Source organism: Molothrus ater, chromosome 13, assembly GCF_012460135.2.
Source record: "Molothrus ater isolate BHLD 08-10-18 breed brown headed cowbird chromosome 13, BPBGC_Mater_1.1, whole genome shotgun sequence".
NCBI lineage: Eukaryota > Metazoa > Chordata > Aves > Passeriformes > Icteridae > Molothrus > Molothrus ater.
The window spans coordinates 188,657-208,321 of NC_050490.2; the positions used below are offsets into that span (position 1 = coordinate 188,657).

The following is a 19,665-nucleotide window of genomic DNA, read 5'->3' on the forward strand; positions in this document are numbered from 1 at the left end:
TAACAGAAGTATACAGTAGAATTAGACAATTCAGATGCACAAACAAGATACATTGGACAAATCTGGTTTAGATTAGATACATGAGACTTAATGGTATATAGAGGGCTAATCAGTATTACCTGAAATCAACGTTGGAGAAGATAAATCACATAAGCCATGCAATTTTATGACTTCTGAGAACCAAGTTCAGAATTTTTTTTCAGATAAATTAGGCACAAAATGAGGCAAGATTAGAGTCTGACTTGTCTTATTCAGGCACTGCTTATCTCTATTTGACTACTATCCCTAGCAAGAGAATGGAATTGGCTAGAGCCACTGCCCCAAATAAAATAATCACTTTTAAAAGATTAAAGAAGCCATTAACATGGATTGACTTTGTCCCAGCAGAACAGAGCAATGCAATCTGCTCAGTGCTGGTGATCTGGCAAGGACAAATCAAAGTAGTCTGACACCCAAGCAGAAAGACAGGGACTCACAGATGCTGAGTGCAGTGTCCAAACTCACAAGGACTTCTGAAGTGACAATGGTTCCAAAGGAAAAATTCTGTATTCAAAACATGGATACTGCTGCTTCTCCATGATCAAAATGGATACTTGTACAATTCTCAGCAAGAATCCCAAAGGTTTTACTAATACCATACTTAATCCTCAAAAGCTTAAATAAAATCCAGTAAGCACAGAGGAGGGTGGAGCTTAGAAAAAATTTGTGCATCAGCTATAGAGAGAACTGATGAGCTCAGCAATAGTTCAAGAGCCTTAAGACAGTTTGGAACATCAAGTCCCACTTCTGAAAGGAAGAGACAAAGAATCTGTGTTCAAGCAGAGACAGACGTAGAAACTATGTTCAAGCAGAGACCTCTGGCAGTCAGAGACAAAAAAAAAAAAAAAAAAAAAAAAAGAAAAACCCCAAAAAACCAAACCAAAAAACCAAACCCACAAAAAAAAACCCCAAAACCAAAACCAAATAACAAAAACAAAAGAATGTGCTCCCAAAACAACACAGGAATGGGACAAATTAATGCTTGAAAGTAGGAAAGAAAGATTTGTGAGCTCTAACTTTGGTTTTCTGTTTATCCATGCACGATCCAGTCTGTTTACACGTATTTGGTATGAAGGTTTGCTTGAAAGGAAACATTTTTCAGAAGATACTGCATTTGTTTTTGTTTAAATTAATCCTGAATTAACTCAAAACTGTCATATTTGTAGACACACAAGTGCTTAGGCCTGTCTGAGTGCAGTGTGTGGGAACCCTCTGTCCAGAAGCTTGACCTGACACATCCATACAAGATACTGAGATTGTGTGAAAACTGAGATAACACAGAAGTGGGAGGCTGGGAAAACCTGGAAAAATGAAGGCAATAAAGAAGGCAAGACAGGAGACAGAATTATCACCATGAGAAGGAGGGAGAAAAGCAATGCTTCTATAACAAACTATGTTTCATTACTCCCTGTTGCTGTTGAGAAAGTTCTTTGCAGTAAATTTCAAAACTAAGGTTAAGCTTCAAAATTAGAAACAAACCCATTACATGAAGATACCAGGGCAAATACAATGTCCATGCTGCAGTGCTACGGACTGGGACTGCACTCTTGGGACTCCTTCACAATCACAGTATACAATGACAGAAAACTTAATCTATAGTCATGCAGAATTAATCTCTATGAGTATTAGTATGAGGTATTTTAGAGGGTATTTAGCAACTCAAAATTAAAAATACAGTTCACATGTACTTAATTTTAGGATAATGTTCAAGACAGATGCTGTGGTTCCAAATCAAAGCTACAGACTAGTTTCTCATACTTTTCATGCATAGATGGTAGAGAGTAATTATTTTCAGCTCCATTCAATTTGCTGCTTTAATTTGCTGAAGGTCCCCCCAAGCACTTTTGTGGACCTTATGGGGCAGGGGAGGCAAAAGCAGTAGGGAAGAACCTCTCAATCCAGCACTGCTGCCAAGGAAGTGTTATGTGTAACATACTTCCAGGGGAGAGAGAATTCTGTGTAAACAGTTTGGTTTAAGCAATGCAGGGACAGTGAGAAGCTCTACAGCAAAAGCATGGACAAAATCTGACTCACCATGATAGGCTCTGCTTGCAAAAGTCTCCCTTCTCTCCTGCATGCCCTAACTCATTTTGGTGAAGCAAACAAGGCAGGCATCCACAGCAGCAAACCCACCTTCTCCCTGGAGAAAGGACAGAGAAGTCAGCAAGGAAAAGGCAGTTCAGAGCAGGAATATCAGCTACACAGCAGCAATTCAGCAAACATTGTTCTGCTCACTGCCCTGACCAAGGGGGTCACTGGGGATCTTCTGTTCAAGCCTCACATTGGGTTACACCATGTTATTACAGAATGAACTGCTAAGAAATACAAAAGCAAAGAACTGAGCCCCAGACAGCTTCTGCAGTGACACATCAACAGCAGCATCAGTTTAACATGGCAATGATATGGATGGTTTTAGGAATTTATGCAGCATGCAAGCTTTAGGAAGCACAGGAAAAGGTTGATTTAATGAGTAACAACGCATCATCCATCAGCTCTGTGCAGTCACAGGCAATAGGCATGTGGGTAGCCTGGTAATAATTTTAGTTGGTTTCTTTAGTTGTCTACACTTAATTGTTGCCAATAAGAAAACAAATTAAAATTTTTGTTTTCTTCACCACATCCTTATGCTCAGCTTTCCAAAACAACTACCTGGCAGATGCTGATTTGAGGGGTGAAGGGGATGTTTATAGCTACTCACAGGAATGAGGTAGGTAGGCCCCTTCTTCTGTTGCTAATATGTTTGCCTATTTAGGAAGGCAGGAGGCAACTGTCCAGCTGATTTACTTCTGATTTTGAATCTCTGCAGTATCATGTGCCTGTGAAGACAGAGAGAAGAGCAGAACAAGTTTTACTGTTTTATTCCAAAAGTGACACTAATTTGCTGTTCTGCATCGATTTGTCATACCCACCACACACTCTGACCCTGGAATCATTTTCTGTAGCATTATTATAGAAAAAAATAATTCTATGCTATCTACATCAGATGGCAGCTTCTTAGGAATCCAGCCCCCTTCAAGTTTGGCTTAGATAAACAGAGGAAACACATCTCAAAATCAGTTTAGAGGGCTGGTTTTCTACCAGTTTGACCAGTTCTGTCTGTGGCAGAACTGAGTAAAATACTCCAGTAGATCCAATAGATTTAGTCAGTTTCTACTTATGAAAAATTTACCTGCAGATTGAAAAGTATTCATTTTGTTAAAAAGAAAAATAATATTATTTAAAAAAAAAACAGTAACCCCAAGACCAACAAGTACTGTACACTGATCTAAAAGAATCCTCAATATTAATTAAATTAACCATGAAGCATAGACCTACATGGTTTAATGAGCTTTATCTCAAGTGTTTTGCATCCTGACTGGATATATATTGTAGTTTATATAGCTTTGATCTGCTTGACCTGCTAAGAGATCAAAAATGACCTGCACATACTCTTCTTTTACAGCCTGTTTAGCAATGCTGTGACCAAATAACATTTTTTCTTTGACACTGATTGCTTCTCTATTAGTCTATGCATCATTCATCAAAGTCTTAAAAGATAATCTAAAGTTTTTGGGGCTTTCATTCTTATAATTTTTAAATACTAGGAATATTAATTGTGACATCACACAATTCTTTCAAGTTATATCCCTCCTAGTTACACTTTCGCCTTTGTTAAAAAGAAAATCCAATCCACTCTTCTATTTTCTTTTTCCACTCTTTTAGCTGTGTTTTTTCCATGTATATGCTGTTGCACAAACTGATTTCAACATAACACACCTTTGGACATTTTAAAAGCCCTTAGACACTACCTGCTCCACAGGCTGAGCTGAGCTCACCTGGTGAACTCATGTCAGCCACCTAGAGTATTAAGTTTGCTATTCTGTGGAATTGCACTGAAAAGGGAGAACAACCATGGTTACCTGACCAGAAAGAGCTAAATAGTCTCCATATTCATATACAGAGTATTTCCAACTAGTGGTGGTGGTCACAAAACCAACACATTGAAGATTTAGAAAATGAAGATACAACTCCATGCTGTTGGGAACTTACATGTACATTTTAACAAATTTCTACTGGTAGAAATTTGTTAAAACTTTACTAACATTTTTTACTAAAGATAACGCATCTTTAATTCTCAGCATTATAGGAAAGAATCCAAAATGCCAAATTTAGACATTTTAAAGAGATTTAAAATCCAGATACTTTTTTCATTCTTGCCAAAGTCTTTACTTGAAACTTCTAGACTGAAACATTACCCAAACTTCACCTCAGTTTCACTGTAGTGTTTTTATTGTTATGTGCAGATTGTACAAGTACGCAAAATTATAAACGAAAAACGGTGCTCAATATCTGTGAGGTCATCTGATTCCTTTGCAACAGCAGCATTTCCTTCACACATGCATTACAGCCACACCGAGAGCAAGTGGTGCATCAGTAATGCTCCTGTCTGTCCTGGTGCCCTCTCATCCTGCCCAGCCGCTGCACACTCACAACTCCGTTAGAAACAGCACACATGGAAGGACTTCTCAGAGTGTCACTGACCATCAAAGACCTTGGTCTCTCTGAAGGCCCAATATAAACAGCTGTTCCAATTGCAGAAATTAAAAGATAGCCAGAACAAATATCTCTTTAGATAGTAAAAACCTGAAGGAAAAAAATTAACACATAAGGGGCTGCAGAGAAAAGTCCCTTGTGGTTTCTCTGCCTTCTGGATGTTTAAATGCATTCACTGGGTAATAAAACAGAGGTTAGGAAAATGAGAGAAAGAATATTGGTGTCATCCTAATTGGGTTTAATTCCTATGACAGCACAAATAACGTGCATGGAGAGGCAAAATGTGTCTTTCAGTGAGGAGGCTAGAGCAAAAGCCACAGCTTCTTACAAGTGTGAACGACAGATTTAAATGAAATTGTAGTTACCAATACAAGCAATGAATTTGACCTCAGTCAAATTCAATTCTACATTCAGCTATTTGATGATTCATCCATAATGAAAGAAAAACAAATGGCACTAGAGTGAAACTGAAACAACCACAAGAAAATTTTTCTGGAAAGAACATGAAACATTTACAGTAAGTTCCTATAAAGGTTATTAATACTTTCAAAATTCAACCTGAGTCTTGTTTATGGCATAACCAAAATGTGACAATCTCTGATGACTCATGAAGGGTTTGGTGACAGAAGCAGTATCACCAAGATACTGGGAAGCTTTCTGTACCTTCCCTTTAGCTCCCAGAGCACATGTCACTTTGAGGCAGATGTCTGGTTATGTGTCAGTATCTGTGGTATCAGCATGAAGTCACAGAAAACACAGCAAATGTTTGACTGGTCAAAAGCTAGAGACACCTTTTCACAAGGGAAAACTCTCTTTTTAATCAAGACCTTACACTTAGTTCTTTATCACAAAAAACAAAGGCACTTCTCCAGGCCCATGCTAGAAAGATACCAAATCTCAGCTGTCAAGCTGATCAATTATCTACATTCTACATTCATTTTCTGAAATAAGATAGGTACAATCTGAATTGAACCAACAGAGGATGTTATCCCCAATCTCCACCTATCTGCCTTACAGCACTTCCCTAGGAAAAGCAGTCTGCACTGACTCAAAGGTGATGCTAAACCCCAGAAGGCCAGAACAGGTGGATTCCTTCCTTCTCTGCACCACTGGCTTTGGGCCACCTGGCGACACCTGCTCTGCTGATTGTCTGAGTGGTCTGTAAATATGACTGAGAAGTCAATACAAGACCATAAAGCTTGTTTTTGCCTCCCCAATACTGTGAACACCTACACTTTATTAAACATATTCATCTTTTAAAAACACTATTAAATAAGTAGCTCTTTTTTTCCCCTAGCCACTAAAAGCTCAGAATTCTTAATTAAATGATAATGTATGTCCTTCATTCATTCATTCCGAAGTGGCAGAACATTAATGACTTTTGGCATATATATTCCTAATTTCTGATGATTTCTAGTTAACTTATCTGCCCCAAATTTCTGTGAAAAAGCTATTTCTGAACCTCATACACATGCAACCCCCCACAACAGTAACTGAAAGCCAACAGCAAAGCAAGTTCCAGTCATACAGATACTTCAGTGGTGGGCTGCAGTGGAAAAACCTACTGCTAGAGAGCTGCACAAACTTTAGTGGAGTGCACTGCTGCTAACAGAACTACCCCTTCTGAAAGAATACAGAAGTCGAATTGAAGTTACTCTCCTACACTCTGCACCAACCACACAGTTTGATGACTTCACAGGAAAACACAGCCATAGCTTCACCCTTAAAGGGCAACACTTCATCAACTTCATAGAGACAGCTCCACCTTTACCAATAATAAATGCAATTTAACTTTAAAAAGAATAATATTTTATTAACTGCAAAGCCACCTCTGGATACAAAACCTGACAAGCTCCTAACCCAAAACTAGACCACACAGTACATATGTAGTCTTAAAGACTCACAGCATAAAGTGCAATCTCCTATTGATTTTAGCTTCATCTCGTGAGATCCATTTTCCTTTAAATCCTATTTCACCTAATAAAGCCATTTTCCAGTTGCCGTTCTCCTGATAATGTTAAAAAAAAAAAAGACTGACTTAGAGGTTAGTGAGAGCTTCCTATAAAAACTGGGAACCTGCTACTGCTTTACATAATCACAGAACCATTGTTTCTCCTTGATCAGCTTCTTGGAACTGAGGATTGAGGGAGAAGAAGGGGGCACAATGGCCTGGCTCCCCACCATGGTACAGCTGAGCCATGGGGAGGGCAGAGGGCTGCCCTCAAAGCCACTCAGCTGATCCATCTGTGCCCATCTAGGATTCTTCTGGCAGCTCCTCGGGGGTGAGATGTGGGCAGGAAGAAGAATGGTGCATCAAAGACATCAAAACATGCACAAACTCCTGCTTTCCTCAGTGATTGCTTCTATACCATGAAATGCCAGCAGAGCCAACCTGACCTCTGTGCAAGAGAAGGCAACTAAGGAAAAAGAAAAATGACTAAGGGAAATCCTCCTATGATCTAATGAGGGGTGTCTGAGTGTGAGAATATATTTTGAACCACAGGCAATAACTCTTCTATCACCCAAAATATGTACCTATAGCCCAGAAGTCAATGAAGGTTTTCCAGAAAACAATTCAAAATCTCTTTTTAGAGGAAAAGCAGAAAGAATTAAACCAGCTTTCTTGTTTTTCAGAGATGCTCTAAGTGGAAAACATGATGATTATATGATGAGCTGTCACTCGGCTACAGCCCACTCAGTTCTATTACTGCTTGCTCCAGCTCCTTTAACATTCAGTCATCTCAGTTACCTTTTATACTCATGGCACCCAGGAATTATCAAATGCCCCTTACAACACAGGGCAATCCCTACCCTCAGAGTCCAAGCTGATTTGATCTCTTTGTGCTTTACTGGAATTTAGGACTGTATTGTGAAAGGGAGTAGGAACCCTGTCTCCATATCATTTGAATTCCTGCACCACACAGATTTTTCTCTGCCCTTCCTTTTGCTCTCTAGAAGACTGAGGTCACAAAGTATAGTGCACTATTTGCATATCAAAAGCAGTAGCACTTTACATAAAAATGAAAAGCAGGCACTTTTCTGGTTTCAGTGACCGAGAGCTCAAGATTTTCTTCCTCTGAACCTGTAACTTCAAATTCAGGTGTAACTCAATTCATCAAGACTGATTCAGATAAATATTTTTAAAATTAACAATTTCCCCACTACCAGTGTTACCTGATACTTCTTTGCCAGAGACATTTTCCTTCCAGACCCTCTTCTTCTGGAGCAGTTAAAGACTTCACTGTTTTATCTGAAAGAACAAATAAGAAACATGCAAACAAGTTCAAAGATCATAAAGAAACAACTCTTATTTATCTCAAGTTATATATAACTTGTTTGAATGCTACATGATGCTACCTCACTTACTGGGGGTTTCAATATCTTCTTCCAGCTGGCCTCCTTGGGCTCAGGTGTGTCAGATTTTATTGTTAAAAGAAGCAGGATGACCTGCTACCTTACACCAGCTAACAAAAGAACACATACACAAAATACTATTCCAGATTACTGTAGCCTCATGCTGAGGTAGCAACCTTGCCCTAAGCTTCTACATGGAGGTGCCTTTTCTGAAGCAAAATGGCCAGCCCTGATGTTAACAGACACAAGTTGTTAGTGCAGGACAGTGAGCACACCATGAACTCTGACCTGTGACCTTCATCAAGCTCCAAGACACCCAGCCTTGACACTTTATTATTGCACCAGTTTTTCTCAGCAGGAGGCAGAATTGGTCCAAGCACAAGCCATGCTACCTGCTGAAGTTAACATGTCCCCAACTGTATCACCCCTAACCTTTATACCCTTGATCAGATCAACTGCTATCGACCTAAAACCACCATCCACCCCCAGAAAGCAGAAAGGCAGATGAATACAAGAAGATATTCACAGTTGTGTTTCTGAACAAGACCCTTCCTGCACCATAATAGGGATGTGCAGCCTAGTGCCTGGCATTATCACAGACAGGTGAGACTAAAGATACAAGCTGTGTTGGTCCCTTGCCCTTTTTACTGGTGGTCACGTACAGCACTCACTTTGTGAGTGCACAAAGGCTCCAAAACAGGTAACAAAAAGATGCAATCATGTCCCCTCTCCCCCCTTACATGACTGTGAGATGTGACATCAATTTTAATGACTTCCTTGCCTAGAAATGCACCTGGCCACCCACGCAGGTAGACAGAGCCATGAGGTGGGAAGGGAGAATGAATGACTCAGAGAAACCCCAGCTGTTTACCACCACAGTGTCTCACTACTCCCAACACCAACAGCAGTGCGTGGTGCTCAAACTGTCCTTGACCCTGCCAAATCCCTCTTCCACTACTTCCACTTCCCACCATCAGAAATGTTGATGTGTTTCCAAGTTCTACCATAAGCACATTACCAATTTCATGAGGAAGATCTATCTGCTTCAGATGGTTTAAAAGAAAGGTATGCAATTGTCATGCTCAGGAGAATCATGCTATAGTGTGACTGCACTGATTACACATTCCTTTGACCCGTTTATCATCCCCTACTCACCCAAAGCCCTTGTTAATCCTCAGAGATACCTGATCTGTTTCCTTATATGTCTTCAATTAGATAATTTAAAGAAACTGCACTGGATCAGAAACAAGATCAGTATTTACAATCAGTCTCAGCAAATGTCCTTCCATTTTCCATCTGTTTTTTACTTAAAGCACACAGCATAATACAAGCTTATTAAACACAACACAAAAGTGTTTATGAGTACATTGTTTTTTGCATAGGAATCTTAATCCCCTTGCCTTTTAAAAAAATGTTTCCAAATTCTCACACACATTTCTGTACTAATGCTCTGTGCCTCACACAAAGCCAGTCCTGTCAGGACCATGTTTGAAGAGAAAAGGAACAGAATAGTGGATGCATAAAGATACCATTGCCATCACTCCTTAACCCTTACAGGACTACCACTCACATGAAGTGCCATGTCCTTTTATTGCCCTTTCATCAATAAAAGGGAAAACCTCCTACAAGTGCAAGTTTGCCTTGGCTGCTGAAGTCACACATCTTGCAGTGAATAGTTCTCTTATATGGCTGTCAAAGGAAAGCCTGGATTTGCTAATTATTTGGAGGAAGCTACACTCATCTTTCTATAAGGACTTGCTTTTGTGGGTTCTAGATCTGTGCTGATTCTTCCAAGACCCTGAAAAGCTGACATGCTGTACATCAGGTGCTCAGGAACTCAGGATCCACTCTGACTGCACCTGCCTGGCTGGAGACAAGTGTGAGAAAAGCAGCCACATTTCAGTACATTCAGTCCTGCTCTCTGGCAGTCTGCACCAAACACTGATGAAAGAAAAGGATTTTCCTATAAAATTGCATAAACCAGTTAGAGATAAAAGGCACGCAGAACATAAATAAGTACAGACACCCTGCAAAGACCAATGTGACCTAAGGTAGGTTGGAAAACTGCTGGCAGGATGACAAGAACAATCCCATTCAGACCAAGGCTGACTGGATGCATGTGTTAGGAGTGAGCATTTCTCACAGCTCTATTTCTCAAGAAGCGTGGAGAAGCAAATTAAAATTCTCAATTCCAAAAATATATACAAACCTCTTAAAAAAAATCCTAATTCAGCTGTCAAAACTGTCTTTTATGTCGAGCAGTATCTTCAGTGCAGTCCTGCCTTTCTGTCTGCCTGATGTATTCAGAGGTTGTTGCTGGAGTCCCTTCCTCTTGTCTGTCCTATTTAACTAATGCAATTCAAGAGAATAAAATAAACTATTTCTGCAATAGCAGGAAGGCACATAGTGAACTGTGGAATACCAAATCTACCAATTCACTTTATTCCCATAATACTCATAATACTTCTCTGTAACTGACTGACACTAAAACAGAACAAATAATTCAGTAATCACACCTGCACCCAGAACAGTCTGTCTTGTTCAGAACTGAGGTCATCCAGAGAGGGGAATTTGCAGTGCAGCTGCTGTACTTTACATAAACACAGAGCTTCCATGGAAATTTGAATGCTTGCTTCACACCCCTCCTCCCTTTTTTTTTTTTAATATAATTTTCCTATATCCTTTGGAAAATTGTAAATTTTATGGGCAGATGTGGGTTTTTTCCTAATATGAGAGGGAAATACATCACAAAATTGTTTTCTCTTGTAAGCAACAGAACTGTCTGATGATTCTAGCATGATATTAACAGAAAGTCCTTACATATTGCATATCATAGGAAACAAAATTTTAAACTGCTTAACTCTACTTTTTCAAAAGTAGGCAAGACAGAATTTTAAAGGAGAAATGCCCAATATCTTAGACTAAGTGTTTCAAGCTGATGTTTTATGTTTACATGGTTATAGAGTTTCATTGGCAAAATGACCCAGGATGCCCTCACTTCTTCACAATGCGAAGTTTTGCTCCAAAAATTACCCTCCTCCTACTCCACATTTTTTATTATGCTAAATAAAATAGTAACTGTTATTTCTCATGTGCTAAATCAATATTATTTTCACATCACCCTTAATGGTTCCCTTTTATTAAGGGCATTCCCCAGTACATGTCCTCTCAGTCCCTGTGAAAACCACATTCTAAACATTTCTCAAACCATGCTGGTATAAAGTATGAAATTCAGATGTGATGTACAGGATAAGCAATTTAAAACTGATAGCTACTATTTAACAAAAACAGTAGAATTCTGCAAAACAACTACATATTTCCTAAACCCCAAGATAAGTTCATTACAATATCTATGTGTCTGTGTATCAATAAGCTACATCAAAACATAATTAAGCTCTCATTTTGCAAATAGCTCGGTAAGGGTGCAGAGCCTTATTTACCCATGCTCCTGAAACACGTTGCAAGGGCAGCTGTTTCAATATTGGCCAGTCTAGTGTTTTACCTGAGCCCAAGTCCCCCTCTGCAGCAAGCTGGGAAGCCTGCTTCAATAAGCATTCTTAGTAAGACCCATTCAAATTCTCATATTTATTGGCAGAACAAGCAGAAAGTTCAACAACAACAAAAAAAAAAGAAGTCTATTTGCATATTTCAATGCATTAAAATGATGCAGGACTTCCATTCTTCTCTATTCAAGTTCCTGTGTATGTGCAAAAGAAGATGAAGAAGTAAAATTTTCCATTTCAACCAGGACTCTTAGAAATGGCATCAAAGGATGAAAATGTGTCTCTACCAGTCCAGCTGAATGTCATCTGTTATAAAAGGTACTTACTAAAATGAGTGGCACAATCACCATTCCCTCAATAACAAAGAACCCTCTCTGAAGCTAAAAAAATTACAACATGGTTGTTTTGCACTTCTACTAAGAGTTCTTGCATTACCTCAGCGTTTGCATCAAAGCTGGTAGTGCAAAGAGGAAAGCAAAGCCCATTTTATGAACTGATGTAATCAAGCCCAGCATCTCTCTGGGGTTTTTTTGTTCCTGTGGTGGCAATGACATCAGCCTACTCTGCCTATTCAGTACAGTATGACAGTTCTTCACCTCTGCTCACACATTTCTCTATTCTTTTCCTCCTGCTTGCACATCCTGACACATTAAGAGCCCCTTGCATTTCAATGGGACACAGAACAACACTTGCCTCAAATCCCTCTCCTCACTCTTTTCCTCAATGTTACCAGCTGTCGAGGACAACATCAAAACTTGTCCAGAAAGTGGAAAGAGAGAAAAGAGAAAAATCTCAGGCCCACCAAAACACTGTAAAGGGGCCATGAATTTACAGTGTGGATCCCACACTGTTCAATATTAGCCTGATGTTAAGTGCAGCAGACAGTGCCACACATAGAGCTGATCTGCAAAGGTCCTGGTTCTGTCCAGCCCATGGCAAGGGAGATGTTTCCCTATATGTCTTCAATTAGGGTCAGATGTCAGGGTGCCAATGTTTAATTGGCACCCAGAGACATCCAGGCTGCAGTTCCAGCAGCAACTCAGTGCTGTATCTGCCTTCCCACGGCCCCAGATGTGCTTCACAGGGCTCCTACAAACCCAGTGAGTAACTCTGCTTTTCCAAATCAGTTTCTACACCTGTAAAATCAGACTAATTATACTAATCTTAAAAAGAACTTAACATCAACTGAAGAGAAGTCGATTTACTTGCCATTGACATAATCCAGCCCTGGAATTCCCCATCTAATTAATTCTCTCCTCTGAGACACAACATCTAGGCCAGAATACATTAAAGAAAATATATTTACACATGGCAAGTACTGTAAAGCTTAGTGACAAATGTAATCTGTTACTAAAGCCTACCAGCAAGCACACTGTACATTTTGTACATTTTCCTACCAAGAATTTTCTTGGATCTGCTCTGCTGTATAGCACACAAACAACTAACTGCACAGTAGAAGGTATCAAAACTCATTGAAAAAGATGAAAAAATATCCACCATCAAACCAACCAACCAATTAACCAAACAATCCCCCAATCTCTGCTTCTTCCATCTTTCAAACTACTAGGAGAAACTAATAAATAGAAATTTTTTATTATTTTTTCACCAAATTAGATCTTTTACAAGGTTTAAGGAAGACATTATGGAGCACCTAATGCAAACTGCAAGAAACATAACCTTGCTATAGACTGAAAAAACCAAATGTCATGTTAGAGAGTTGTGTACATAAGATTATCACAGATTTCTTATGTTATCCCCTTCACATATTCTTCAGCTGAAGTCAGAGAAATGATTTCCATATCTTCCCTTACAAATGTAGACAATAAGAAAAACATGATTCTCTGTAGATGAACTTCCTACTTCAATCCCTAGAACTGATTTTTATTTCTCAACTGGCCTACCCATTAATAAAAAGGAGCATAATCCCCCCATATCTGCTATAATTTTTGAGCAGCTTACCAAGTAACATGCAAAGAAATGAGCAAATATTTTAATAAGTAGAAGTCAAATGCATTAGAATAAAAGCATTATAAATATAAAAAATAAAAGTGACTTTTTATGGACAGAAAGAAAATGCTCTGCACACATTAAAATGTATATAGACATGACATGTTTATAGAATCTATATGCAACATATAGGTAGATTACATCTATACTGCATCTATATGCCTGTGTATTATTGATATATTTATACAGATAGAAATATACATAGCTTTATCTCTAGATAATATGCATCTCTTCACTAACATCACTACCACCAATTTTTTTCCCCATTTGGGAGAAGCTGTCATTTTAAAACAGAGAACTTGATACACATTTACCCCTAACCCTATGGTGAGACATGCAGTTAGAGCCTAAAGGATTTATTTAATATTCTTCTTACTAGCAGCTGACAGACATCTGACAACACAGGAATGTAACATTTCATTTAATTTCTCCACTTTCAGGCTGCTTTCATTGAGCCCCAGATGTTTTAGCAGAAGACATTCCACATTTTTTACGGTGGGTAATGGGAAATTTGTTTATAACAAATGGCTCTTGCTTTAATAATTTCTATGAAAAAGTAAGAGGCATTAATTTAAAAAAATATCCTAAGTAGTACTCCATTAGTTTGCTTGTCTCTTTTTTCTTTTTTTTAATTATTTTGTGTGTTAAGGCACCATGTGTGGCAGAAGCCAGTATGAAATTTTCTAGAGGATATTCCATATTATCCCCCCTAAACTTATCATGTATGTATTCTTCTCCCTCTAGCAGAAAGAAGGTAAATTACAACAGAAGACAAATAGCTCTTTTTAGTGTCATATCCCATGCATGAAGCAGTATACAACAAAATGCAATGAGAAAAAATTACAATAATCCCTAAAATGACTGTGAGGTGATTACGTTCCATTTCACTTCCCAAGCCTTCCAGAAGGATTGAATTGTGCCTTTATTTAACCTGCAGTATCTTAAGCAACTCTTCAGGGGCATTTTCTCAGACAGGACACACACACCCTATGACAGAGGTGGAAATGACAAAAGGCAGAGTCTGAGCAGCCACAGCTCCCCCCACTCCTGGCAGTGGGGCAGGTGAGCCTGTCACATGTCCCTTGGCATTGGGAGAAAGGTGACACTGCCAGGTGTCTTGAACTCCATCCCGCTTGGCTTTGTTCCTTTGCCAGCTGCATCCAAAGTGTGTGTAATTACTATCAGGGGAACCAGCCATTTGCAGAAGCACTTTGGAAGCACCTGAGACTATACACATGAAGTCTGTCAAAAAGTCCAAGGCAACATTTCAAAATACACTCACTTGCTGTAGTGTTTGACAAAGTAAAGAGCTCTGAAGTGCAGCACAAAGGTCAAAGTAGAGAACAAAATCCTCAGTAGAACTACAGATCAAAGTGATTCAAACACAGTGACAAGATGTAAGTAACATGTAATTTGAGGAAGCTCAACATTTAAACGTAACAGCTTGGCCAATAGCAGAAATCCATCAGAAACTAAGCTGAGTATGATGGTTATTATTACCTCTAAAGGTAAGTATTTAAGCTCTTTTTGCACTTGTTTGTTAGATTGTATTTTGTCTGAAATGCATATTGTGACCAAGGCAGATGGAGAATGATGAATTATGGGCTTAGAAAGAACAGATAGTGCAATATAGAACCACTATTGCCTCATAATGTTGCCACCTTATTGCAGGGGTTCCATACTGTTGTCTCCTTATCACTAAAGTTCCAAACCTCCTCGGTGCTTCTCGTGGGCAGCTCCTCTGAGCACTGACTCTTTCTCACAATGGAGCCAACTGACTCCAGCTCCCTTCTCAAGGGCCACCCCACCCTTTTATAGCACTCTGCTTCTCATTGGTTCAGCTGTGGCCTGCTCAAGGCAGCCTGCTCCTAATCTTTGATAATTGGCCCAGCTACAACTCCTTAGGGATAAGATTACTTTCTACACTACCTTTATTTTCTTATATTCTATACCCCTACACATAATATAGATATTACTGTAGCCTATTAAAGAAAAAAGTATCTTTACCCTCACTACAAGTGACTGAACACTGCTCAAGGATAAAACATCTCCAAGGTTGACCTGGCAAAGTGTCATCAACACTACCTTTCACTGAAAGAAAAAGAATCTTTTTGTTAATTAAAAGGCTAAAACTTTGTGTCGTTAGCTGGCTAAGGAAGAATCACATATACAGCAACTTAAATATAATTTGTAAACCTCAGCAAAATATGCCATTCTTCCAGAAAAAAATCAACATGTTCCATAGTGATACTGGCAGAACATCTTTACATATGAATAAAACAGAAATGCATGCACAGCATGCACACAGGCCAATGTTCAATAGAAAGACTGTCATCCTGCACTAGTAAAAACCTGTTCAAGTCATGAACAGAACTGTGCCTGCCTGAATCTCCAAATGAGCAACTATGTCACTGACTGGAAGGACACTGGGCAGCACAGGAGAAAACCAGCCCCAGTTTGAGCAGTCAGAAAATACAATGGGGTTTTACAGCTGGAAGGGAACTGAGCAATAGGCTGCAGACAAAACAGTGCAACTGACCATAAAGAGAGTTTCAAGTACTACAGACTTCCAGCATTATTATACTAAATTGTAAAAAGAGAGGGCATTGCCTTTTTAAAAAAATTTCCACGTAACAAAACTGTAGCAGTGCCTGGGAAAATGAGCTGTGATCTTCAACAAGGTACATCTGTGACGTAAGTTAATTGGAATATTTCCTGCTGAGCCACAAACTGAAACAGAAAAACCCACCATAAGAGGAGAGTGAGATGCCTAATACAGAAGATGAGAAAACAAAATCTCTTTGTCATCTTTCACTCTCTTTTCAGACACTCATCTACCAAAGATGTCAAACAGATAATATGCCAAGGCAGCAACCCAGCAGGAAAGGGATACCACATTCTAACCTCCTGCTCTGTAACTCTGCCTTACGTGTGGGGCATCATTGAATTACAGTTCAAACTTCAAATGGAACAGAAAAGCTTTTAACACACTACATAAAACAATAAACTAATTAACCCTCGAGCAGACGTGAGAACACACTGTAAATTATCACTGCAATAACACTTTCAAAAGTCACAAATAGCTTCAGCAAAGAGCCAGCTGAGATACACTTTGAATAGGGTAGCCAGATTTTCCTGATGCTCAGGGCAGACCAAGTATTTCAGAACAAAAAACCCAGAACAGGAATCCCAAATTGTCCTCATGATTTGCAATGTGCTTCTCAAGAATCTGTGGAGGTTTTTCCAGACAAAAAAGGTTTCTAGATTAACATGCACATTTTTCCATCTCTAAATCAGAGCTCTGCAATTACTCATGTAACAGGGTAAAGACTGGCTTGGTCCATCTGCTGCCTCCTGCAGTGTGGTCCCTTCCGCACCCCCTTTATCTCTACTTGGGTTCCCCAGAACTGATGCACTGGAAATTGAATATGGGAAGAAAGCTTTAATTATGTCTTATATTGCCATTTCTGATTTTCTGTCAGAAAACAAACAGTATTGAGGTCAGACAGGATGCCAAGTTCTCTGTCTTAGGCAAGCTGGATTTCTCTGTCACGTGCAAATCTCTTCTGCACACTTGTGGTACATCTGAGCCGAACACAATTCTAGGATTTCTCTGCATCTCAGAGGAACTGGGACTCCAACTGAATGTCCCATGGCTTGATTAGAGTCACTACTGGAAGTCCCAGGCAATCCTCCAAAGGCCTCCCAAAGCACCCAGACAAGAACCAGCCTCACACAAGTTTCAGACACAGAAACCCACAGAGAACAAATCACTGGAGCAGGACAGAAAACCCTTCTTTGTTAGAGGCTGAACTTCCTGAGAACTGGTCATTCTGACACCGCCTCCAGGAGGGAAGAATTATCATTCTAGGGATATCAAAAGCTTCAGAACACAGATGAAAAAATTCACTATATTAGAATGCTAATTTACTGGTTTTAATTTCCCTAAACTTTAGAAGCTTTTGTGTGTGCTTACCAAGAGAAGAAAATAAAACAAATTTTTCTCTATAGCTTCATCCTCAAAAATAAATAATGCAAGGCTGTCAATATCCTCCAGACCCTTTGAAAATTCTCATTCTAGCTAAATGTTATTTTATTGCTGAAGCAGATATTGATCAATATTCCAGGACAGAGTGAGATCCCTATTCAGATTATCCCTATCTCCCTTATAAAAACATTTCCCAACCACAGGAAGGCAATTCTTGCCTACCATCTTTCATAAGGGATTTGTTGTCTAGATCAGCTTAAGGGTCTACATGTGTGTACCAAAGACTTTAATCAATACTGTCAATGTCACAGTAAAAACCAAAATTCTGCTTCTATATCTGCATGTTCCTCTGAGACAACAAGAAGAAATCTAATTTTAATTCTTTGACTTGCTTATAGAGACAGAACAAACATTATAAATAGTATTAGCCAAAGACACTGAACTACTGACTCCCTGTGTTTATGACCTGAACAGAGGGATGTCATCTAAGGAATAAACCTTAAAGAGATGTCTTGGGAAAAGCTGAACTATACTGCAACCAGTTCTTCCCTAAAATATTTTAATGTCTCCAGAGGACCAAGAAAACAACTTTTAAACTATAACCTGAAACAAGATTTTTGCTGAATTTGTGTAAATTCTTATGGACTTCCACCAGAGGAGCAGTCTAAGCAGAGCTTTACAACCCACCCCAGTATCTGCACCCTCATGGTTTTATCTACATTTCCTGTCTCAGTTTTCTTTCCTAACAAAGGTTTGCAAATTATTTCCAAACAAAGTAGCAAAGAACTGTCTGGGAGCTCAATGAAGACATTTGTCCCTGAATGAATGAAGAAAGCAAAGAGTAATAACACAGAAATTTGTATTTGGAGAGGGCCAGGATTTACTCCATTGGTAATCCTGTCCCCCATGGACATGCATACTCCAAATGCACAGACAATTAGAGCCAAATGGAACAGCTTGCAGAATCTAAATCTACCTGAGCAAGGCTTCCCTTGACCTTGCAGGCACTTGTCAGACTCAGTTGAGGGCTGTAAGCACTCCTATTCTAAAATGCTGCAGTGCTGCCTGACTAGGACAGGTCACATAGAGCAGGTTACTGACGATTGCAGATAATGTGCAATTCAGCTGGCTGATTGTAAGCACATAAGGTTTCCTTATGTGGAAGAGCCCTGCTGGAGTGAGGTTTTCAGCAATGATCACTGCTGAACCCTTGAACTACTGTAGAAAACCAGATAGCTAGCATAATGTAGATTCTCTCTCTTTCTCTCTCTCGATACATATATATAAAGTAATACATTTGTCATATTTTACATTATTTTCTCAAAATTTCAGTCTAGATTTCTTAAATTCATTTTAAAACAATGTTTAGTTATTGCAAAATATTTTAGAACTAATACAATATCATATGAAGAAAAGGTCGAAAGATTTTTAGGAAGTCTTTAAGTCAAGAAGCACTTGATGCTGTTCCATGGATCAGAAATCCATCAATATCTGCTGTGTGCTGCTTACAGTTAACTCGAATTTTCCCCTATTATTCTATCCATGCAGTGTGCCAATGGACAGATGGCATCAAGGTACAAAATACGTAATGGACACAGATCAGCTGCATGATAGGGAACTTGTACCTTTTTCCAGTGTTTCCAGGTTTATGTCAAGAATGAGCTCTTAGAAAAGCAAGTACATTTACAAGCAAGTACAAATAAAAGAAACATGTATTAGCATATTCCCATATACTTTCATAACTTAATTTTTTTCATACTCAGAAGGGGAAGGAATCTTTCTTCTTTCTTGGTTTTCTTCAATTGCAGCCATAATTGGGCACATTGAAAAAGGAAGGTGAAACATGCAAGTGGAGAAACATTCATACAGGGCTGTGCAAAACTGAAGAAGAAAAGAAAAGGGGTCAACAATCACAGAGCTGCACATTGTCTTGCAAGAGGCTTCATAGTGCTCACAGGCTTTTATGCCTGAGGGCTGCCTTGAAAGGCAGTAGCTTGTGATTTACAACATGAACAAACTCATGCCATAAGACACTTCCTCTGAAAAGAACACCCACAAATTTCCTTACTCATCAAATTAGGCACATGGAACGATGTGGACACTGAGAAAGCTTTTGCCTTCATTTTTCCATTAAGTGCAATGACCACAGGAATACTAAGTTTCTAGACAACAGCAAAACTGTTCTTTCAGTTGTCAAGATCTGTAACTCAAAAAATCATAAGCAGGTAACTGCAGTCAACC

At 39.1% G+C, this 19,665-nt stretch overlaps 1 protein-coding gene across 1 annotated transcript in view; it reads right to left on the minus strand.

Annotated features, from left to right (window-relative positions):
* LOC118690557 (OTU domain-containing protein 7A-like) overlaps positions 1-19,665 on the minus strand; it is a 108,869-nt gene that overhangs the window by 65,421 nt on the left and 23,783 nt on the right. Inside the window, 3 exon segments of the mRNA XM_036389343.2 lie at positions 2,074-2,179; positions 2,738-2,855; positions 7,747-7,822. The gene's annotated coding sequence lies outside the window, so the exon portion shown is untranslated.